The sequence below is a fragment of the Mus caroli genome, chromosome 13, assembly GCF_900094665.2.
Source record: "Mus caroli chromosome 13, CAROLI_EIJ_v1.1, whole genome shotgun sequence".
Taxonomy (NCBI): Eukaryota; Metazoa; Chordata; class Mammalia; order Rodentia; family Muridae; genus Mus; species Mus caroli.
Genome location: NC_034582.1, coordinates 54,071,076 through 54,096,856, shown reverse-complemented (window position 1 = coordinate 54,096,856; position 25,781 = coordinate 54,071,076). Strand labels below are relative to the sequence as shown.

General features: G+C 43.3%; 1 pseudogene; it reads left to right on the top strand.

The window, feature by feature from the left end:
* Nucleotides 1-1,917: 1,917 nt before the first annotated feature.
* Nucleotides 1,918-25,781, top strand: part of LOC110307680 — a 25,675-nt pseudogene continuing 1,811 nt past the window's right edge.

The following is a 25,781-nucleotide window of genomic DNA, read 5'->3' as shown; positions in this document are numbered from 1 at the left end:
ACCAGTACCCCAGATTCTTGACTCTAGCCGCATATGTATCAAAAGATGGCCTAGTATGTCATCACTGGAAAGAGAGGCCCATAGGACTTGCAAACTTTATATGCCCCAGTACAGGGGAATGCCAGGGCCAAGGTGTGGGAGTGGGTGGGTAGGGGAGTAGGGGGGGAGTGTATTGGAGACTTTTTGGATAGCATTGGAAATGTAAATGAGGAAAATACCTAATAAAAAAGATTAATTAAAAAGAAAAGATTTATGGTGACGACTTAAGATACTTTAAAACCTATTCTAAAGAACTCTATCAGGATCTCTCTGTAAATTCAAGCTTTGACATTCTTGTGCTACTCCAAATACTTAACAATGATGGGAGGGTGTTGTTCTTCATTTGTTTGTTGTTACTGTTATTGTTTTGTTAATATTATAGCCAGATTATAAAACAAGGTAGACACCACCAGGCTAGAAACAGGAGTAATCCAAACGGTATGCAGAATGGTTGTGCTGAGAAAGGAGTGAGCCAGAAGTACAGGCAGAGGGGACTGAGAGGTGATGGACAAAGACGAGCTGAGAGAGATCCACAGACAGATGCACACAGAAGGGCACAGTGCAAAGCGGACAGACTAATCTACACAGGATGAACAGGGTGACAGTCACTGAGCTCCAGCAGAACCTCACATCAACTCTAGAGAGGGGATGGAACTGTAGAAAAGACTGACACCTGTTGGAACACAGCTTGTCGTGCATGCACTCTAAATGGGAAAGGCCAGCAGCAAAGGAAGAGACATGTAATGTTCTGTCTTACACGAGAATAGAGCACATGTCAGAGGCTAACCTATCAGAAGGCACGGTCAGAGAAAACAGGAACCAAAGGATCTAAAACAGCACAATGGAAGTGTGACCTCAGCAGTGCAGGCAGACTCCTTGAAAGGGAAATTTCTGGTTTCTTGGGAGAGTCAGTTATGTCATGTGGTGTTTGGCTGAAGCAGACACAGGTGAGAGGATGTTTTGCTGAAGCAGACACATGAAAGGACATGTAATGTTTAGAAAGAATATAAATATGACTCTAGAGACAGTGGAAGGAGGCTGGCATTAGTTTACCTTGCACCATGTTGCTGACCTTTGCTTTTCCTGACTTAGTAGAGAGTAACTCACCAAAGAACTTCTCGAGATATTCCAGACACCTCCACAGACTTGTGCTGATTTGGCAGAGCCTCGTGGTTTCTTCTGAATTGAAGCACCACTGCTGATTCGTGTTTGGTGTTTTACTAGTGGACTGGGCTGTTGACAATAAAGACTGGAATCACCCCAAAAGAACTATTTCTAAACAGGTCCACAACCCCCATTTCCTATTAACCTTTCTTTTCCCTACCTCTGATAGGCAGTGGGCTAGAAGGGAGGTTGAAGCATTAAGGACCCCTAATTAAGTAGGTTTTGAACCATCTAAGCCTACACTTCCTAATGACCAACCATCGGAATTTGCTTTCTGTCGCTGTGATAAAACACTGTCCAAAAGCAACTTGGAGAGGAAAGTTTTTATTCTGTGTTACAGGTTACAGACATCATCAAGGAAGTCAAGGCAGGAAGTCAAGGCAGAAGCTTGAGGCAGAAACAGTAGAATAACAGCTTTTAGTGGCTTGCTCTTGGTTTCTTTCCTTTGTATCCTTGAAAAAAATGTCAAGAGATGAATTATTATCTTGCTTATGTCTATTTAGAGTTATAAACGTCACTAGTGTTTGATCATCAGCTTCTTAAGATTTGAGAAAAATTATGCTATAATTTTATTGAATAGAATCCCTATACCTTTACAGTTTATTTCAGCTCCTTTTATCCCAGAAAGACTTAGGTTTTGTGTCCTGATTACATCCTGGTATTTCTGACATTGTGACCACGCTTGACACTGTGACCAAGCTTTACACAGAGACCATGCTTGATACTGTGACCATGCTTGACACTGTGACCTTGCTTGAAACAGAGACCATGCTTGACACTGTGACCATGCTTGACACTGTGACCATGCTTGACACTGTGACCATGCTTGACATTGTGACCATGCTTGACACTGTGACCATACTTGACACTGTGACCATGCTTGACACAGAGACCATGCTTGACACTGTGACCATGCTTGACACAGAGACCATGCTTGACACTGTGACCATGCTTGACACTGTGACCATGCTTGACACTGTGACCATGCTTGACACTGTGACCATGCTTGACACAGAGACCATGCTTGACACAAAGACCATCCTTGACCTTGTGACCATGCTCACAGTGTCATAATTATTATTACCTACCCTCCAACCTTGTCAAACATCCTTAGTTCTTCTTTTGCTTGGTCAAGTTCACTGCTAATGCTTTCCCCTAAGTCCTTTCTCTGTTTCTTTGAGTTTTCACTTATTTCTACTTGATTTCTACTAAAAACAAAACAATCCCAGCACTTGGGAGGCAGAGGCAGGCGGATTTCTGAGTTCAAGGCCAGCCTGGTCTACAAAGTGAGTTCCAGGACAGCCAGGGATATACAGAGAAACCCTGTCTCGAAAAACCAAAAAAAAAAAAAAAAAAAAAATCTGTTTCTTTGCCAACTTTTGTTCTACGTTGCTGGTCTTGTTTATGTCCACATTGACTTTTCCCCCTTTGATCTTACATTGAACTCATTGGTTTGTTTGTGTTCTTTTTCAGGCCACTGATCATTTTTACCAGTAAACTTTTGAAATATTCTTTGGTTTTGTACCTCTCTAAGTGACTTTGTGCTCTGTAGTGAGGAAGTGTGATCCTTTGAAGAAGCAGTACTGTCTTGATCTTTAGTGTCTCTCACGGATTCATGCTGTGACTTGTACATCTGTTAATCTGTATTCTTCTCCTGGTTTTGTGTGAGGGTTGCTTGGTTGAGCTGCCTATGCTGGAAGGCTTAATCCCCAGTAATTCTGAGCAGGGAAAGATTAAATCGCTTTTTCAGGAAGCTGCTCCTCCTGCACACAGCAGACAGCTGTGCAGCTGAAGCTCTTCTAGGTTAACTTCCTGTGGTAGCTTGGGTGAGAGTGGCTCCAACAAACCCATACACTTGAACAGTTGGTTCTTAGTGCATGGAACTCTTTGGGAAGGATTAGGAAGTGTGGCCTTGTTAGAGTGGGTGTGTCACTCGGGGTGAGCTTCGAGAGCTTTGAGATTTCAGAGGACTCATCATTCCCAGTTCATTCATTATGCTTTATGATTTTGATCGAGACATGATCTCTCAGCTACTGCTTCAGCACAATGCCTGCCTTCTAAACTACTGCCATGCTCCCTACCATGATGATCATAGACTCTAACCTTCTGGAACCCTGAGGCCAGATCCAATGTTTTCTTTTATACATTTCCTTGGTCATGGTGTCTCTTCAGTCAACTCTAAAAAGAGAAAGCGTTTAATTGCAGCTTGCTTACAGTTTCAGAGGCTTTGTTCATTAAGATCATGGCAGGAAGCACTGTGGCATGCAGACAGATACTGGATCAGTGGCTGAAAGCTACATCCTGACCCACAGGGAAAGAAATGGGATGGGGGATCTGGGTCTGGCATGGGCTTTTGACACCTCAAAGACCATCCCCAGTGACACACTTCTGCCCACAAGGCCACACCTCCTAATCCTTCTAATCCTTTAAAATATTGACAATCCCTGGCTTTCAAATAGCAACAATCCCTGGTGACCAAAGCATTCAAATATATGAGCCTATGGGAACCATTCTTATTCAAACCATCAATGTCTTTTATTGATTGTGAAAGACCTTCCTCTCTATCTTTGGAATAGAGTTCTCTTCTTCTTCTTCTTCTTCTTCTTCTTCTTCTTCTTCTTCTTCTTCTTCTTCTTCTTCTTCTTCTTCTTCTTCTTCTTCTTCTTCTCCTCCTCCTCCTCCTCCTCCTCCTCCTCCTTCTTCTTCTTCTTCTTCTTCTTCTTCTTCTTCCAATTTTCTTCTTCACTCATTCACATGGAGGCAGATTCTAGTCCACAGCTTACCTGGAATGCCTACAATATATACCCTTAAATTACAGCTCCAACAAACGTCTTCTGAGCAGGCTTAAGCAAGACACTTAGCCTCTGTGAGCTTTGTTTTCTTGAAATGTTACCTTTGTTACTCTTCTATTGCTGTGATAAAACACATGACCAAAGAAAGTTATAAACTAAAATGTTTAATTTGGCTTACTGTTTCAGAGGGTTAGAGTCCATAATGGTGAACCAAAAGAACAGCTGACAACTCAGCTCAATTTATAACTATGAGGAAGAGAGAGACACTAGGAATAGCATTAGTCTTTTGAAACCTCAGAGCCTACCCTCAGTGACACACTTCCTCCAACCAGATCACATCTCCTAATCCTCCCCAAGCAGTTCTACCAACAGGAGACCAAGTACTTAATCATATGGGCCTATGGGAGGGGGTATTGCCATTGACGTCACCACTTGTCATAGGACATCCTATCAGGAAAAAAAAAATCTAGTTTCAGTCTTTCAGTATGCCATATGTTCAACAAATATTCCTGGAACTAATAGATGAATACCAAGTTGAGGTGAGCAGAGATAGTTTTGTAAATGGAATGTAGAAAAGAATCATATTAACCAACAGGCTTTTGTTTTCTTCTTTTAAACACGAGCCAGAAAAAAAAAATATAGCCATTCAATGTTTTTAATTATCTTCTGATTTAGAAATAAGAGATTTTTGTCCTGGCTTATGGAAAACATGATGCTGCATCCTGTTCCCCCCTCTCACAGTAATTGCTGTAAACGGCTCCCATCACAGAGCCACTTTGTCCAAATGAGGCTTTCCTGCATGGAAGAGGTTTGGAAAGCAAGGCCTGGTATCCTGCGACCTGCAATAAAGAGAGGATCAAATGCAAGGCCTGCTTTCAGAGGAGACACCACAGAATTTGGAAAAGCGTAAGTTATGTAGCTATGAAAGAGACTTTCCCGGCACTGGGGGCTGCCACACTATCACATCAGACAGGAGTCCATGTGAGTTCCCTCCACATGGGGTATTCCAGACGTCTTGAACTTGAGACAGGCTTTGTACTTGAGACAGGCTGTGCACCAAGAGACCCAACCAGCTCGCTAACCCAATGGGTAGTGAGGCATGGGAGGTGAAGTGGTACAGACAGCCTCAGCATGCTCTCCCTCATGGGTGGCTACTTGGGGATATGTCCAAACATATCTGTGTCTAGGTGGTTTAGAAGACCGGTTGGTTTGTTTGTTTGTTTCTCTCTGCATTTTTTTTTCAGTACAGACACCAAGGTTTTAACTTAATTGCCACATGGTGTGACCTCAGGGCTAACAAACATCAAGACTCTTGTCAAGAAGAATAATTTCCCAGATCTTACAGACAGCTGGCACCAGTGACAAGGCCGATAGGAACAAGACAGACAGTTCAGGAACTCCACATTCTTACTGAGAAAAGAGCATATAAACATAACATGTGCTAGGAGAGGTAGCTGAGAACATTCTCACCTAAAATGTAAGGCATCTCGGTCTCTCTAACATCACTGAAATTAATATATATTATATTAAATTAATATATTAATATATGTAATATTAAATTAATATATTAATATATATAAACATTGAATGTAAAGATGTAGAAAATTCACAGTATGAAAATAACCTTTATAAGTTTGAGATCATATGCAAACAAAAAAAGGTCCAAGTATTTAAATACACAAAACTTAACATTTTCGCATTATAAAAAAAATCAATTATAAAGATAAATAACAAATATGCAATATCTATGAGGAAGTTCATTTTTAATGCATAAAAGGCACTTCTGGGGCTGAGGAGATAACTCTGTGAGTCAAGCGCTTGCTGTGTAAGCAACAGGGTCTGAGTTTGGATGTCAAAAATCCCCGTGCCTGGCTCGAGCAGACATTTCTCTTTGATTCTAGGATCTTTTTACTTTGCCCTGATTTCTTCAATGATAACTGTCATTCAAAAATGTGTAGTTTGCATAGTTTCTGAGGTTACAGTTGCTGTTAGTTTCCAGTTCTATTTGACTTATGTCATTTCTTTGTATTTGTTAAGGTGTGCCAACCTGTGGTTTTTAATGTGGTCAACCTAGAAGGTTTGTGCTAATAGAAAGAGTTTATTTGCTATCTGTTGTGAGTTTTGTCTGTAAAGTCCAGTCTGTAAAGTTGCTGGCCTTTTAATCTTGCAAGGCCGATCTAGACATAAGAGTGGCAGAACTCATGTGCCTTTTCATGCCTTTCAGTGATTATTTTTATGAAATTTGGAGACCCAAGATTTGTTACATAAGAATTTACAATATTTACATCTTCCTGATAATTTGTTCCTGATTGTTTTTATTTGAAGTATTACATTATCAGATATGAATATTGCTATGCCAGCTCATTAAGCCAACTTTTGACTCTCAGCTTCCATTATGGGAGTTTCTTAGAGACAAGAGAAAGGTGTATCTTGTTTCATTGTTCGAATCTTGTCTACACCTGTCCTGCTTTAGTGTCTGTTGCTATGATAAACCAAAACCAACTAAGAAGAGAAAAGGTTTTCTTTGGCTACCAGGACACCGTCCATCATCAGGGGAAGCCAGACAAGAACTCATGGCAGGATCCTGGAGGCAGGAACTGAAGGAGAGACCATAGAGGAGTGCTGCTTACTGGCTTCCTCCTCACGGCTTGCTCAGCTGCCTTTCTCATATGCTCTAGGCCACTAGCCTAGGATTGGCACCACCCACAGTGGGCTGAGCCCTCCTACATCAATCCATAGTCAATCAAATGCCCCACAAACACACCAATCTGGTGGAGGCAAATCCTTCAATTGAGATTCCCAGAATATCTAGGCCAGTGCCAAGATGACAGAAACTAGAAACGATCACCTCTTTGAATCAGTGAGGTTGATCCATTTGCATCAAGTTTATTACTCAGAGGAGCTTGCTATCAATTAGTCATTTTGTTGGAAGTTTTTTCAGTTGGTCGGTTTATTGGGAGTTCTTGTCTTCCTTTCTAAAAACTTCCATCTCTTGGATTCTTAAGTTTAGTCTCCTTGGTGCAGCAAGATTTCCTGGAAGGCACTGGTGATGTTTGTTTCCCTTTGGGTCCATCCGCAAGCACTTCTGGGTTGCCTCTGTCCTCTATTTCTGAAATGTGTCCTTTTGCTTCATGTCATCTGCTGGTGATCATTTCTGCTTGGGGAGGGTAGGGGGACTTGATTGCTTGGCTGATTGATTAATCAATGATTCTTTTCATTTCTAGAGTTCCTGTTTGGTTATTTTTCAGTGCCTCATTTTTTGGCTGAAATTTTCCTCCGTGTTTTTACTTTTCTCCTCCAAGGAAGAGGTGGTTTCACTCACTTCACTAACTTCTGTGTCTAAACTCCAAACTGATTTACTTGTCTGTGTCTACAGTCAAGGCTGCTTGGGTCTGCTGCCCCACCAAGATGCTGCATTAATGTTCCATGTTCCTCTGGGGTCCTGATCCCTTAGTTAACCAGGTAATGGGGCTTGGGGAGTAAGCTCGCAGACCTGCAATTTCTGATTCCCACACTCCTTTTAAAACTGTGTCCCTGGGTTGATCCCCTCTCCTCCATCGTCGGGCAGGCTGAGTTGAGCCTCGGTTACTTTAGGGCTCTGCCACACTTGTCCCATTTCCCAGTCCCTTGCTCTAAGCAGTGGTAGAGATGAGGACACAGTGAGTGATGTGTATATAAAAAGATAAAGAGAGAGGCAGATATGTTCTGTGGAGGTGCAGTCAGGTATGGGGGAAGGGAGTGTCTGGCTGGCCCATGCTGTGAGGGACCAGCCACAGGACAGTATAATATAAAATAGAGTTTATTCAGGGTATGCGGAGGGGAGTTGAGAGGGTAGTAGAGGCAGAGAAAGGCAGTGAGAGAGGTAGAGGCATAGAGACCAGCTATGAGTATGTGAAAAGAGAGGGGAGAAGGGAATGGGGAGAAAGGGGAGAAGGGAATGGAGAGAGCGTGGGAGCAAGAAGGCAAGAGCAAGAGAGTGAGGAGAGGCAAGCAGCCCATTTTATAGTGAGTCAGGCACACCTGGTAACCATAGGGTGGAGCTTAGACAGAATGCTAACAGTGAGTCTTATAAACCTCTCAGCTCTAGGGTCAGCAAGCTGTCCTGCTCTGCTCTCCTCGCCATGCAGGCTGAGTCCAGCCTCCGTCACACTCCTCCTTTCCCTTGTGCTTTAAATCCTCCCCAGATGGCTTATGAGGCATTGCTTAGACGATGTACATATTGTGGAAGTAGTTAGACTACATTTTCTCAAGTGTCCAGTACAGATGCTCTCATTTGTTTTTGCTTTTTTTTTCGACCTCTGTTGGATCTAAAGTGTAGAACCCAAGGACATGGAGGCGGATGGAACCTTCTTTAGTATAGTACTATGCTGCCAAGGGTAAGTATAGAGTAGGCATCTAGACCAGTACCTAGGTCAAGAATTGCAATCGGCTGGCTGTTATTACAATGCCCTGTGGTTCAGAGTCCTCGCTTCCTCCAGCAAGGATTACACTGAGGCTACCTAAGGCCATACAACTTCTCAACTTAAAATTACTGCAGGGAGACCAGAGCCCCAGATAGTACGCAGGTCCCAAGGTTCAGAAGAGCTCTTTCTTCTGTCAACCTCCCTAAACCCACCATCTAGTTGCCGAAAGACAGACAGGTAAAACTATAGGTATAGTCGCAGGCTGATCGGGCCAAGAGAAGTGAGCATGCGCCTGGGCAATGGCTTCTAGCAAACGGCCGGTCTCTCGCTCATCTGTGTTCTTCCCTTGCCTTGGCCTTCGATCCTGTCGGACTTACTTGTGAACGAGCAGACAGAAATTTCTCTTTCCAAAAACATGATAGCAAAGTACATCTGAGAAAGAAGCCTTTCCCTAAACGAAGGCAGCTCTCCACTCGCTGACAGAAGTTCCCTGAGAGCAGCCATCTTCCCTCATCCTTCCCAATTCGCCCTCAGCATCTTGTCATACCCCCAATGGTCATTTTTTTGTAACAAATATTAACTCCCAATCCTTTTTCATGTTATGGCTTAGGCTTAAAAAACCTGATGCTGATTCCTGTTTTGTGGTTTTAATACATTAATACCATTGGCTGATGGGTGTAGAGGAAACACTAGTTTACCTCAGCTGAACTGGTACCCAGCAATTTTCGTGGACACTCGCTCCATTGTACAGGGCTCACAGCTTCTGAAACAAAAATCGACATGTGGTTTGACAATCAAGCATCTATTTATAGGGACAGAATAGTTAGCAAACCAGAAAATCCAGGCCATATGCATGCCATTAACTATATATAATGAATGATGTGCATGAATTATGTATGGACATGTGGGCTGGCTAGTGCCTCTCAGCTGGCCAAGGTACATGGCAGCTTTTCAGGGGTTGGCTAATCAGGCCACTATGCTGTTCGTGGTCTCCTTTCCGATGGCTTATTCTATTGATGTCAACTCTTTTGATTAAATCACTTAATATGTGAAAGTGATGGATAGCTTTACATCGTGTCTTCTCTAAGAGAACTCTAAACTTGTTTTAAATCTTTTAACTCGACAAAGAAACTTACAAGGTCACGCATGCACCCAAGCACCATTAATTTAACAAATACAATTAGAATAATACTTTAAATGGTGGGTAAAATAAGCTCATGATGTTCTCCAGACATGTTTTAAAATTTACAAGTATTTGAATGAATGATGCCTGCATATATTCTGACCCATTTCTCTGAGCAGAAGCACACAACAGCAATAAAGGCGAGTGAGCCTTGCCTAGCTGTGAGCCAGGGAACATGGCCAAAGGACACAAAGAGTTAATATTTGTAACGAACTTTAAACACATAAAGGTTGTGCAAGCACAATTAGCCGTGTTGAAGTTTACATGGAATGTTAGTTTCTTTTCAAAAGTCATCCCAAAACTTGTCAAAAGTTTTAGCTTAAGTTTTAATATGAAGAGTGTTTCTATTTTTCAATGAAAAGTTTATCACTGTGGTTTAAACTCAAAATCTATTTTAATTATTTATTTGAGATTTTGTTTAGCTGGGATTTTACCCCCTATAACTCTCCAGGTGACAGCTGAGCCCCAAATCTTTGCCTCAGCACACTCTGCTGTTCCCTCCTAGTCCAGCTAGTTTAACAGTCAGGACACAACAAAGATCCATGCACAGCTATAGCATGCTCATAAACGCTGACTTGGAGCAAACACGGCACAGATAGGAAACCTTAACCGCATCCATGTCCTAAATAAGCCTGATGCATACAACACAAACAGGCTCTCCACTGTACTGCATGAGCCCTGCCACCTTCTCCCAGATGGTGGGAATTAAGTGCGAGCACATCAAGAGAAAGCAAAGTCTATTCTTGGGCGCTGAGGAATGGGCAGCAGGATCCAGCACAGAGGTGAGGTTCTCAGCCTGTGCCTCCCTGGGCACAGGCACACAGATTGTTGATCCTGTCTGGTAAAACAGCCAGGGGTGGCTTCTACAAAAATCTACTCCATGAGGTCTTAAAATTTTTTCAGAGGAGAAGTGGAGAGATGGCTCTGTGGCTAAGGGCACTTGCTGCTCTTTCAAAGGACCTGGGTTTAGTCCCTAGCAAACTTATCTGGTGGCTCACAGCCACATATAAATCCAGTCTCAGGGAAACCAACATACTTTTCAGCCTCCCAGGACACCCGTATGTGCATGGTTACACACACGCACACATACACACACACATACACACTAAACATGACATCTTCTTAAAAAGGTTTTCATGAGGAATGATTTTAAAAGAAGGGCAGTGAGACCATACAGTGCATACATACACACACATATACACATACACACATACACACACACATATATACACACATATCATATACGCATACACACATACACACAACACACATATAAACATACATACATATGCACATACATACACATATATACTCACACACATAGACACATATACACACATACATACATATATACATACATACATGCACACATACATGCACACACACATACATATAACACACATACATATAGACACACACACATAGACACACATATAAACATACATACATATGCACATACATACACATATATACTCACACACATAGACACATATACACACATACATACATATATACATACATACATGCACACATACATGCACACACACATACATATAACACACATACATATAGACACACACACATAGACACACATATAAACATACATACACACATACACATAGACACACACAAAGAACAAGTATTGTGTTTCAGGATGTGTCACTAACATCTCTTATGAACTTCATTTGTGTGAATGAGTGTATGGTGGGGGAGGACTGCATACATGCAGTAGTACTGCTATGCCCATGGCTTTGCTCTACGCAGTAGTGCCCTGCATCCATGGGTTGACATGCAGTCCACTCTTTTCAGACTGAAATATTAAATGGAAAAAAACACATACTTTGAGAGAAAGAGAATAATCACATACATCTAGCTTCGAAGTAATATTTGTCAAAAATCATTCTCGGTTGTTAGCATTCTTACTAACCCTTTAAAGCACCTAATTTATAAACTAAACTAGTTAGATTGAGTCCTATCTGTGATTTGGGAGGTCTACAGGGGTCTTGAAACATACCCAATGGGTAAGAGCACATCTGTACCTCAAATACCATTGTCCATGTGTTGCCAGAGGCCGTGGCACAAGGAGAACAACACTGATATTGTACATCACATTTAGGATAAGGACTCAGGGTTCTTTCCTCATCTCTACCCAGAATACCACCCATGTGGGCAAGCTGAGATGTCTGATCCAGGGTGGAAACTTCTGGGGGACCTGCAGCAGTGTGCAGTGGAAGCCAGGGGGAGCTGGGCAGAAGGACTCAGAAAGGGTCACGTCTAGCAGGTGGGCCAGGAAACACATCCACCCTGGTAGTTTGTGAAATACCATTTGTCTTTAAAACAAGATCTTTTTTAAAAACTTAAATCATATATGGTGAACTAAAGAGGAAATTTTAAGTATAAATTTAAGTTTACGTGTGTGTGTGTATGTGTGTGTGTGTGTGTGTGTGATGTGTACACACAGTTAGCCACAGACCCCCTTACCTGTGCATTCAGTCAGCTTTGGATCAAGAACATGTTAAGTATTTATGTGTTTGTTATTTTATGTGTATGGGTGTTTTTCCTGCATGTACATCTGTGGACTATATGTATACAATACACTCAGAAGCCAGAATCCCCAGAACCAGCTTTACAGGTGATTGTAAGCCTGATCTACTACTAACTACTATGCTGTCTCCCCAGCACCAAGAATATTTCTTAAAGCCAAGAGTGTAGCTCAGTATTCGAATGTTTGCCTAACATGTACAAAGTCCTGAACTTGGCTCTCAGTACCAGAAAAGAAAAACAAAACAAAACAAAACAAAACGTTGTATCTGCACTCACGTGCAGACCTTTGTCTTGTCATTATTACACAAACAAACTAGTATGTTAGTTATTTACATATTTATACTGTGTTTACGTGATCTGTGATATAGAGAGGCTGTGGAGTATGCAGGAGGATTTACTAAATTTTAATGATCATGACTCTATACCAGGAAAGAGACCTACATCACTGAGCATGGGATTCTGTGGGAAGCAAAATGTTTGAGAATCGACCCCCCCCCTTAGAGCCCAAGGAGCAACTACAGTGTTAATTTTTTTAAAGATGTATTTATTGTATTTATATGAGTACACTGTAGCTGTCTTCAGACACACCAGAAGAGGGCGTCAGATCCCATTATAGATGGTTGTGATTACCATGTGGGTGCTGGGATTTGAACTCAGGACCTCTGGAAGGGCAGTGAGTGCTCTTAACCACTGAGCCATCTCTCCAGCCCTACAGTATCAATATCAATCCCCTCCATTAAACATTGTCTCACGGTGAAAGACAGGACCCGACTCTTCTGGGACAATGAAGTAAACTCACAAAATCTGACACTCTGGGCCACTGGTGGTCCCTGCCTCACAACTGCAAGTTCTTGCGGCCGGAGACCACTCATTCCTTCAACCCCAAATCCCACACCTTCTCCGACTTCCCTGTGTCCTCTTTCTTCTAAGTATCAGATTCTCAGGTTCTGTCCACTTTGACTGATAAAAAGATGTTCAAGTCACCCAAGACATGAAAATGTAAACTTAAGAAAATATGGGCTGGATAGGTGACAATGTGGTTAAAAGCACTGTCTGTTCTTGTAGAGGTCAGGGTCCAATTCCCAACACTCACATAAAGGCTCACAGCCCTCGTTACGTAACTCTAATTCCAGGGAACATGATGCCCTCTTCTGGCCTCTATGCACACGTGTGGTGCACAGATATATATGCAGTCAAAATACACAAAATAATAAACGTCTTGAAAAGAAAATATTACATGACAGGGCCTGAAAGCTGAGAGATCTTAGCAAGACATCATATTTAGCCAAAACAAGGTTTCTTTTTTTATTACAAAAGCTAAATCACGTGAGCCTGCAAGCAGATGTGCATTCTTTTTTTTTTTTTTTTTTGTTTTTCGAGACAGGGTTTCTCTGTGTAGCCCTGGCTGTCCTGGCACTCACTTTGTAGACCAGGCTGGCCTCGAACTCAGAAATCCGCCTGCCTCTGCCTCCCGAGTGCTGGGATTAAAGGCGTGCGCCACCACGCCCGGCCAATCAGAGAACCACAAGTCTGAATCAAAACAGGAAAATGTCTCCCACACTGGGAGGCACTGCAAGTGAGGATAGCTACTTAGTTGCCAACTATAGTTGCAGTCTCAGAAGCTCTGTTCATACAAAATTACCAACATAGCACAAAGCCGCACAGCCCTGGGCGGAACAAATGACTGACCGTAGGCAGACCACAGGCACGGCTCGTTTTGGGCGCCTTGTGTTTTCTTAATTGTCTCTCATTTTAATTGGACTTGGCTTTCAAAGTGTGGCTGGGCTTTGCAAATGTACACACAACAGCAAATCACCAAGCTTTTCAAAAGCAGGTGTACGTTTTCTCCTTTCTGGTGATGAATTTACTGTCTTGTTCTTTATTTGCTCTTTATGAAAATTTAATTTTGCCTTGATTGACATATGAAATACATAGTTATGAGGTGCAACATGATAGTTTTATTCATAGATCCATTCATCCTAATTTTCATATCTAGTACCTTACACTTCTATTGTTTCTTTGTTGCAAATACATTCAAAATCCTCCATTCTGCTATTTATGTGACAGACATGAAGTATTCTTAACAACGAATCCAATGTCTTTATATGCTTAAGAAAAAATTACAGTTACATGAAAATAATTCTGCTGTTCTGTGGCCCACGAGGTTAGTGCAGTTAATAATAAGTACTTTCGTCTTCTTACAGCAAATGTAACCTACCCAGGAAAGCACGCCGTGCATGTAAAATGTACTCTGCCTAATGAGGAACCATTATTGGAATTTGCCAAAGCCTTGTCTCTTTGCCTTTGATGAACCAAGACGAGATCTCCTTTCCCCTCTTGGTATCAGGAACCGAAGTGCTCAGAAAGTCAGTACATTACCGACCACAGTATTCAACACACTCTTTGCCATGACTCAAAGATGCCCAAGCATTTACTAATAATAATGCTAAGAAGTTTAGATGAAGAAAGAATGAGAACCCGTATAATCGTTCTCCATGAGGGTTCTAAAATGGAAGCCATGGTGGGGGGGGTGCTGACTCTGCCAAAACCTCCTGATTCACCTCCCCAGCCAAGGACAGATGGAGCACCTCCCACTTCCTCTGAGGTCTTTCCCTAGACCCGCTGGCATCTCTTCACCACAGGCTGTGTTTTCTTCAGGGTTAAGTAGAATGCCTTTAAATCAAAGAAGGTCCAATGGTATCCCCTGGGTGGAACGTTGCCAAGCTTACCCCAAATGGTTCATTGAAACTGTAAATTAATCCGGAGGAGCAGCAAGAGGACAGGATGCAGGGTGCATGATGCTTCTGATACGAGGAGAAAGACCAGTGCCACCTGCCCAAAGTCCCCCCACGTCAGAGCACAGACCCTTGGCAACCACAGAACATTGGAGATTTGACTCTGGGTAATCGTTCTACCTTGTTTTTAATCTATTTCTCCAAACTGCGTAGTCTGGTCCAACATTTAGACCTATGCGGCTTTAACCTAGCAGGGCTGTCTTAGAAGAGATAGGTATAGTTAGAAATAAAGTTATTCCTAAAAAGATTGTTACTACTCAAGCTTAGCATCAGACAGCAAACAGGCTTCAGAGGGAATCCAGGAAGGAATCAGGAAGGCAGCAACCGTCACTCTGGGCCACTGTCTGGTAAAGAATTTTCAGTTGATTCAAGGTGAAGAAACACAGTCAGGGGTATGCATTCCACTTCATACAAAAATCTTGATTTACTGAAACTCTGTCAATGAATTCCACGTATAAAAAGCCAGGATCCCAGCCTGGCGTGGTGGTGCACACCTTTAATCCCAGCACTCAGGAGGCAGAGGCAGGCGGATTTCTGAGTTCGAGGCCAGCCTGGTCTACAAAGTGATTTCCAGGACAGCCAGGGCTACACAGAGAAAACCTGTCTCGAAAAACCAAAACAAAAAAGAAAAAGCCAGGCTCCCAACACAGGTTCCCGGACCCCAACCTCCTCACCCTCTCTACCCTGCTGTAGGGTGAGTCCTTTCTTCATCTGCGAGAGTTGAAAAGAGAACATGTAGATTTTCCAAAGCCAGCAGGCAGTACTAGTCCTCTGCTGTGTACTGTCAGGATAGGGAAGGAGACAGAAGGGCTCCAGGAGGTTCACCATGACCAGGAGAAGCACACTTGTGGGTGAATAGAAGCGGGCTGTTTAGTTTATTGGCAATACGGAAAATTTAAGTAACTGTTGTAAAAGAATAATTTCCTTCAGTCTACCTCAAACCATCATTTGCCATTTGTTCCTCCATTGGCCTCCGTTCAGTCCTGCATTGAGGTGCAAGGGTTTCCATGGTGATTTTGTTCCTTAAGCAGAATTGGAAATCATTATTTTGGATACCTCTGGACCACTTTGCCTCAAGAACATCACATGACTGATGCCTTTCTGTTGCTATGACTTAAAAAAAAAATCTTACCAAAAGCAATTTGGAGAGGGAGAGGAAATGGTTTATCTGGAGTACATGTCCCAGTCACAGCCCATCACAGAGAAAAGTCAGAGAACTCTCAGAGGGATGCTGCTTACAGGCTTTCTCCCCATGGCTTGCTCAGCCTTATTTCTTATACAACCCTGAACCACTTGCCCAGGGCTGGCAGTGCGCTGGGGCCCCCCACATCAACCATTAGTAAAGAAAATGTCCCACAGACTTGCCAACAGGCCAGTCTGATGGGGCATTTTCTCAATTGAGATTTTTCTCTTCCTAAATGACCCTAACATTGTCATGTAAAAAATAAATAAGTAAATAAGTAAGTAAATAAATAAATAAGATGGCACAACTGACTCTTTCTTTATCTTCCAGTTGAAACGTTACACCTACAAAGAGTTCTTCCTTGACTACCAATCAAAGATAGCACCCAGCTACCCTGTTCCAAGGTGATATTCATTGTCAAGATCTGAAATTGACTCCATTCGTCATTCACTAGATTGTCAACCTCCGACTCCCACTGAACACAGTGTCCCTAAACATGGCCACACTGACCTTGCCACTGCCTCAGGAATTACAGCTGTCTCACACTCAGGACAGTGAGCCCCTCCCCTAGTTAAATTACTATCATGTGAATTATTTTGGCTCAATGAAAGGGAGACCAAAAGTCTCTTACCACTTCAGGAGGAAGTAGTGCGCACTGCTCCACAAAGACTAGGTAATTTCGGAAGTGCTTTTCTTTATGATGTCTCCATCATCCTGGGCTATTGGCTATAAGCAATGAGCAGAGCTCACAGCTGCCCCTCACTGGACCTATTACATGAATAAGAAATGGACCTTTGTTGTGTCACACCAATGTGATTAGGGGATTGTGTTACTGCAGCATACTCTAACTCTCCTGGCTATAGCCTGACCATACTGGTGGTTACCATAAAAAATGACAGATACTGAATGGCTGAGAGCATCACTGGTTAGAAATTTGAAATGAGCCATTTGCTGCCTAAGTCAAGGCATTTGTAGGATTGAGTTTCTTCTCTACTAGGGAAGAATGGCTTCCTTGCTTTATCAGGTTGTAAGCTTCTGCTGAGGTCCTTAGCTCTTGGACCTTCCCCCTCATCCAAGCACACCGTCCCAACTCCATACTTTCACAGACCCCCCCCCAACATATAAAATTTAGAACAGTGTCTGCAATACTGAACCTTTAATCATACCCATCCTTTATTTCTAAGTAAGGTAGCATTCACAAGCTGTGGGAATCAGGACAGATACATGGTTATAATCCTATCTGTAACATTCTGTACCATACCATATCATTCCATATCATCTAGAGCTTTGCACCAAGTAGAAGTTCCCCAAATGCCAGCTTCCTCCCTCCCTCTTTGCCCTGTGGCCTCCCAGACGTTCACATTGGAAGATCTTGCTAGACGAATGCTATTCATTCCATTCTCTTGCCATCAAGGTCTCTGGGACATAGTAGGTCAAGGAAATATGAATGAGTCCCTTGCTTGATACCAGGCTCACAGTTGTCACTACAGAGGGGTAACGTTCTTATTTTAAATATCTGACAGGTAATTTATGTACTAGGGGCCACTCTGGCAGTTAAGAAAGGGCACAATCACAAATTAAGTTTTATATGCTTATTGGCTTTATTTGAAAATCTAGAATCAGACACAGGGAGCAGACTGGGACAAACAGTGATAACACTCAACATGCAGCATAGCCCAAGAAGCAAGATGGAGGGCAAACAGGAAGTGACATACAGGAAGTAGAAGCAAGGCAGGCAGCATAGCCCAGGAAGCAATATGTAAAGAAAACAGGAAGTGATATAGAGGAAGTAGAAGCAGAGGCAGGCAGCTGATTGGCTCCTGATTTTCTTTTTTTTTAAGATTTATTTATTACTATATCTAAGTACACTGCAGCTGTCTTCAGATGCACCAGAAGAGGGCGTCAGATTGCATTATGGATGGTTGTGAGCCACCATGTGGTTGCTGGGATTTGAACTCAGGACCTTCGGAAGAACAGTCGGTGCTCTTAACCACTGAGCCATCTCTCCAGCCCTGGCTCCTGGTTTTCTTACCTAAATTTTGAACAGTTGGCTGTCCATGTAGATAGAAGACTATTACTATAATTAGCCTAGAATCCTTTGCTACTTGTTCAGTCATAGCTTATGACACCAAGAAATCTTCCACACAGACTTGATGCAATTTAACAGAGCTCTAAATGTTCAAAGCTATTCCAGGGTCTTGGCTTCTTTCAACAGGTATGTAACAGGCTCTCCCCCTGTGGGTCCTAGGCTAGAAAATCAGGGCACAGTGGCTCTAAAGGGGCTTTTGGCTTGCTGGGTTGGTGAAGAGATTGTTGTGTGGTCCCTGCAGATATACTGTGAATGCAGAGGGTCTCAGCCCTGTGTATGACAATTACAAAGATGAAGAAAATGCCGAGTGTTTGTGGAGACCTCCCCTTGTGGGAATCTTTCTGAATATTACTGTTTTGAAATTAATTTTATTGGAAGGTGGGGATGTCGATATTACACTATTAATTACATTTGTTGTAGCTTTGTTGTAGTTTCTGCTGTAAGTTGGCTTACTCAAAATCAGCGCCAGCAGGGGACAAGGTGAGTTTTACTGGTCTAGAAATTCTAAGTGTGTTAAATAGTAAGAGCACATATTTCTCAACCTCAGCTGAACTCTAGAATCAGTTGGGAATTCTTTTAGCATGAGGAGTATTGGGCTGCATTCCTGAGATTTTGACTCAGTAGGTCTCGGATGAGACTCAGGTATCAGTGTGTTCTGAAAGCTGTCCAAGTGAGTCTAATTTGAAGTCAAGATTAACAACCACTGACCTAGGAAAAGACGATGTCTTTGACCCATGTAAATGCCCTGAGTTGCTTGACTTCAAAGCTCTGGTTCTCTTCAGGGTCAGCATTTAAACCAGTCTACTCCAGCAGATGGGAATCCAGTCGAGTTCATGCAAAAGGCTGTTTTCCTACCCAAACCATTCCCTCTGGGATTTCAAGTAGCCAGCTCAATGCTGTGCACTGAGATCTCAGTTTCACTTAGCATAAACATGTATAATGCATGTGACTTCTCAGAATACGACTCTGAAGATGTTGGTGTTTTAAAAATAGCCACCAGATGCCTTCTTTTAATGTGCAGCCTGTTAAAAGAAAAGTGTCTTACTTTTGCAAATCATCCCCCACCCCGAATTGGAATTGGAGACAATTTCACTACCCCAGGGATGGACTAAATAGATCTGTCTGTCCAGCTGGCAAGCCTAAAAGGCCAGCTGAGCAAATAACTCAACATCGATAACAGAAACCACTAAACCAGTTAGAGGGAATGTGGTTAACACTTGCTAATGACCAAATCCAATAGCTTTATCATGTTGACCACTGGGGTTTGGGACCACTCCTAGCCTCTCCTAATTAGAAATTGTTGGGGAATTTTCTACACATTAGAAATGTGCAAATCTAAGTCCCTGCCCCCAATCTACTAAATTATATGTCATGAACTAATGTTGTCAGAGGGATGGAAGAGAAGAATAGCTACAAAATAACTTAGGAGGCATGTTTGGCAAGATTTGGTTTTGATGGGATGTTAGATGGGATAGTGACGTCAAAGGTGACCCCCTGGGTTTCTGAGTAACAATCACCAAAACTTCTCCAGAGGAAAAGCAGCCTTCATGATCCATTTCTGCCTCTGCCTACTTTGTCCATCCCTTATGCACACTGTTCACTGGAGTTCTTTATCTGACCTGTGTCCCTTCCTTTTTAACACCTGACTCGGTGTCTTCATCTCCCATGCATATCCACAGGATGCTCAAGGACCCAAAGATATATTGAGCCCCGTTCATCATCTTTCTCTCAGAATCTCCCATACCTTGCTGAATCTCCCAGTTGGTAGAACGGGTTTGTTGTCTACATGACAGCTAATGAGAGAGACATGAAAGCCAGGAGTTAACCTCACCCTGAGCCCCATAAACAATCCCTTGCCAACTCCTAATTTTTCCCTTCCTTAGATCTCCAACATTGCCCACCTCTGCTTTTCTGTGAACCCGTTGTTTCCCTATTCATTGAGACTTTCTCCTTGTTTTCTCAACCCCATTGTTGATTAACCTTACCCTGCCCATTGAAGCCCTCTGATAAGCTCCAGTACAATGGGATGGGATGTGTCCTGAGAAGTGTAGTATTACACAGCATCATCTAATGGGTATGCATTCACTAGCTGAGGTGGGTCAGTCTCTCCGTGCAGACTCCTGATGCAGTCATACATGCATGCAAGTTGTTCCCGGCTACTTCTAGGCAGCACAGCACCTTGTTGGTGTAAGGAGGACCCACTAGGGTCCTCATGGAAGTCAGAGGATGACCTGCCACAGTCTCATCTCTCCTTTCACCATGTAGGCCTCAGGGATTGAATTCCAGTCATCAGACTTGCATGCAAGTGCCTTTACCTGCGAGCCATCATACTGGTCAGCATTAGAATCTTATAGGACCAATGGAGTATATGTGGCCATCATTGGTAGAAGCCTTACTATGTGCTGAGTATCTGTGGACCAAAGAGAGATTTCTAGTTAGAATGTTCACACACTGAATGCTCTTCAGTGATCCTTCCCATGTCACTGTCACTGTAGACCAAGGCTCCACCCTGCCAATCCAGTCTTGCCTTCTGTCACTCACTCAATGTCTTTTGCATTCTCACCCTCTGTTAACTTTGTCTCTCTCAGTACAAATGTGAGCCAGGACCCTGTATCACGTTTAGTTGATTTAGCGGGAATTTGTCTAGACACATTGTGCTTCATTTTTGGGTTCCTAATGCTGAAAGAATAAACTGGTTCATCAGCAGAGGTTTAAATGCCTCTTTGTGTGCAGTATTCACGGCGCCCTGGGCAGCTTACAGAATGTGACAGATAAAGCGGCTTTAGTTTTGAAGGCCCAGAAGATAACTTCAACTTTATATTCCCTAAACTACCATCATTCTCTCTCTTGCAACCCAGGAGTAGAAAGGACCATCAACTGCTATATTGGGAGAACCATTTATCCATATGGCGCTAAGTGGTTCCTGCTAAAGAATTCAGAAATAGCTGTCATTATTGAGCACCTGCTGGCTCATTCATTCCCCATTTCTGCTTGCAGTGAGTGATTTCCTCTGGGCCTGACATGGCCATTGCCATCATGAAACAGAGGCTGCAATTGTGACCTGCAGAATAACCTTGGCTCCGTAGTCATGGCAATGAAATAAGCAGAACAATTCAGGGAATGTTCATGGTTTATGGTCATGGTAACAGGACTATTCCTACTTTCCGTCAGAGAAAGAGAGGGGAGAGCCATGGGAGCCTAACCAGACATCCCAACCTTCCACTTGCTTCTCAGCTACACACAGTCTTGCAGGGCGAGTAGAGTATGTGACTTAGAAAGCTCATTGAGGACAGACTTCAACCATATACTTTTCATGAGGCTGTCGCCCAAGGTGAAATGATGCTTTTTGGTGGGTCCACCTCCTCGCAAGTCACCCATACTTGTTAGTAACCCCTCACTCATAAGCCTTAAATCAGCCAATTATAAACTCATTAGCTCAATCATCTCAGCTAGGGTGGAATCATTTCTTTGATCTGCCACCAGTGCGTTTTCTGTGGCTAGTGTTGTTCACATCTCCCCAGGAATACAATGGAATACTTCACTCCCAGGTGAGGAATAAAGGCTGTGTCCACTGGATTTATAACCATCGCAAGCCATTGTAGAACCCATGGGATCAATAAACATTATGAATCTACTTCACAATTCCTGAAACGTGGGACTCAGGTAAATGTACATTGGGAAAGTAAATGAGCGGAGCGAATAACTGGGACGTGTAGAGCTGGTGTCAAATGCCAGGGTGGCTGCACTTGGCTGCTGCTGCGGTCCCACAGAGGAGTATGCTGAGCTCATGAGAAGCCAGCCACCCTCTTCTTTGTCCAACTTTTCTGTCTTTCCTAGATGTAGTTTGAAAAGAAAGGGCAAGGAAAAAAATCTGACCCATGTCACAATAGTGGAAGGGAGAAATCAAAGCATATTTATGAAGCCACGTAAACATACAGCAACTGCAGGATAATAATGTTTCCTATTACACTGTGGGTCCAGTTCGCGTCTCTCTGTGTGTGCTGAGAGCACTGTTTTAAGGCAAAGAAAGCAAAACAGTTGAAATACCCTGACTTGACTTCACATTGTGTTTACTGCTCTGTCTGTGCATGGAGGGAATGTGAGCGATTCTTCTGCAGTTTCCAGCAGGGTTATCGGCTCACACAGATCCACACATGTCAGAGAGATTTACTCCTAACACCCCTTCTGGGGGAAATTACATTAACTAAATGAGGTGAATTAGGTCCAAGTTTAGACGTTGCCTATTAAACAGAATCTATTACACTGTCAAAGACACTAAATTGTCTAATCCACCATTTTAAATGTGAGAAGTTGACACTGGTTGAGGAGTCAGGCGTCCTCTACATTCATCACCCCCATGACAAAGCTACGAAACTGTCAGAGCTATTAGCTACTTAATAGCTTCAAATGCTTCATTCTGGTGGTCATAAATTGGCAAAATTATAAAACCACAATTAAAAATAAATATCCGTGGAGTAACAGAGCAGGTGCAGAAGTCTCGAGAAAAAGACAGCTCATCTCAGTAATCCATCCATCAGCCAGTGGAGAGTGTCGTCTGGAGAGTGGCAAGCTACAATCATCATGTCCTGCAACAGTGTTGCATAAACATCAGACGCAGGCCTGCAACCAGAGCAGAGGGAAACTGCCACATTATGTCCAAACCTGTGTCTGCATTTCATAAAAATAAAAGTAGCTAAATCTAGTCCTTAAGAATCTTATTCTGTTGGCCCTGAAGTAAAAGCACAAGTGGTGGCGCATGCCTTTAATCCCAGCACTTGGGGAGGCAGAGGCAGGCAGATTTCTGAGTTTGAGGCCAGCCTGGTCTACAAAATGAGCTCCAGGATAGCCAGAGCTACACAGAGAAACCCTGTCTCAAAAAAACAAACAAACAAACAAACAAAAAAGATGTTGAGCAAGGAGATGTAACTAGATAACTAAGCTAACTCTAAGGAGAGTTAGCTCTAAGCTAATTTCTCTAACTGTGGACCACAGCCTTAGACCAGTTGCTCCAGTATTTTGTTCCAATTACCTTCAAGGAAACCTCATTCAGGCATTTTGTTAGCCAGGATTCTCTAGAGAAGCAGACTGATAGAACGTGTGTGTGCGTGCGTGTGTGTGTGTGTGTGTGTGTGTGTGTGTGTGTGTGTGTGTGTGTGTGATTTATTAAAGTGACTTACGGGCTGTGGTCCTGCTAGTCCAGCAATGGATGACTACCAACAGAAGGTCCAAGAATCAAGTAGTTGTTCAGTCCACAAAGCTGGATGCTTGAGCTGGTCTTCCTGGAGAAGTAAGCTCTAAGCCAGTGAAGGAATGGACTTGCCAAGGAGAGAGAGACCAAGCAAGCTTCTTCTTCCGTGCCCTCTATAAATGCTGCCAGCAGAAGGTATGGCCAAGATTTAAATGGGTCTTCCCACCGCAAATAATTCATTCAAGAAAAATCTCTCACAAATGCACCCAGGAGCCTGGATTTTAGCTAATTCCAGACATAGTCAAGTTGAGAACCAAGAATATGCATCCCAGGGATATTTTTCCTTAATACCTCCATGTTAATGGAATGTCAGTACATATCTTTTAAATATGTATTATGCTCATATCTGTGACTTAACCCTAAAACAAAAGGACCTTTTTGCTCCATAAGAACCAATTTCTCCCCTTGAGGGCATCCTTCTTACTTGAAGAAAAGTTCCAATGTCCTCCAGGTCATCCCTAATGACCTGGTTCTGCCCAGAGTGCCCACAAATCCCTTCTAGTGAGGGCATCAGGTCTCAGAATGGAGCCTGTGCAGAGATGCCATCAGACAGTGGCCAGAGCCATGTGACCCTTGCAGGAGTGGCTGCACACCCCGCCAATTTTGTGCCTTCTCCCACCCATGGTGGCTGTAGCCTCAAGGGGTAGTGTTTAATCTGCTCAATGCAGACATGTGAGCTGTGGCGTTGACCGGTGTCTCCCTCTATGTTTTCAGAAGTAAAGATTTTCTTTGTACAGAAGCATCCTCCTGAGATTAATGGCTTCTTCAACACCACTTAAAGTCTCTCCCCAATTGCTAGTGCCTGCTCCAGTTACACTGTAACCATGTGAATTGCATCTTAAAGTCTGTCCCTGGTCGCTAGTGCCTGCTCCAGTTACACTGTAACCATGTGAACTGCATAGGGCTGTGGACCACAGCTACAGTCTGGAAGAGAAAGGAAGTGGGACTCTACAAATCGGGTGTAAAGACCTTGCTACAGGGATGGAAAAATAAAACCTTGATAACGAAATGGGGTAAGCAATGGTTTAAGAAAAAAAATGGGCGAAGACATTAATGTTGCTGGTGCCTGCTTTGTGCCTGGGGGTGTATAAACACTTCATTTCACTCTGCCAATCCCTAGGAGTCGATACGATTCTCCTCATTCGGAAACAAACGGAACCTTAAATCGTTCAGGATAAGCAAGGGAAGCCGAATTTAAGTCCTTATCTGTCTGCCTCAGATCTCACGTTCTTCCTATTCCAATCCTATCCTGTTCTCCTCCCAGTCTCTAGATAAATGCACAAAAAATAAGCCACAAAGACTGTTAATGACAGCCATTCTGATCTAAACCTAGTGAGATGGCCTTGGTCAAAGTTAGAGGCTGAAGGGAATAGTGATTCACAGAGGCAAGGACTCTGAGAAATCTAGAAACTCCACAGAGTCTGCTGTGGTGGCCCATGGTTGCCATCCTAGAATTTGGGAGGCAGAGACTGGTGGAGTCAGGAGTTCCGGGCCAACTAGGGTACACAGTGAAGTAGCCTCCAAACAGACCAAAATGTATCATGTATAAAAAGCATTGCGAAGAAGCAAAGGGGGGAAGGGGGAAGACGGGGAGGGGATGGGGAGGAGGGAGGGGAAAGGAGAGAGAGCAAGGAGGGCAGCGGGCTAGTCCGTACCAAGCTTTAAGTATGAGGAAAACTGAGGGACCTGAATCACTTCAGGAAACATAAACATCAGAATCTATGAGGGAGAGGTGAGGGAGAGTGACTGTGGTAAGAGGAAGCCAGGAGAGGGGGAAATGAATAACCCCAGAGGAACAGCGATCTATTTGTCTCGAGAAGGTGGAACAGACAGCCCACAGTCCTCTAATCTCTGTCTGACCTACAGGAAATGAGGAGGGGAGAGAACAGAGGGAGTCACCCCCAGGAATCCTGAAAATGGAATCTCCTCAGAGAAAGGGGAGGTTGACCCTCCCCCTCCAGCCACAGACCTCCCCGGAAAAGCCTGTCTCCTCTCTAGGACAAAACTCACTGTACCATAAATCCTGCAGAATGAGGAAAGGAACCCTGCAAACATGAGGCTTCTCAAAGGCATGTGTGCAAGGACCACACAGTCACAAGTGTGAGGAGACAGATAGCCATGAACAGCTACCCTGCTGAGGGGAGACTCCATCTTCCTCATTAAGCTACACAAACTGAATCCCTCCAAAACCACCCAAGATCAGCCCTGAATTACAGGCTGGCTGAAAGTCCAAAGCCAGGGAGCTGTCCCTGGATAATCCACCACACCAAGTTATTTTTCAAAAAGGCATATTGGTGAGACAGGAGGGATGGAGGGAGGGAGGGAGGGATGGAGGGAGGGA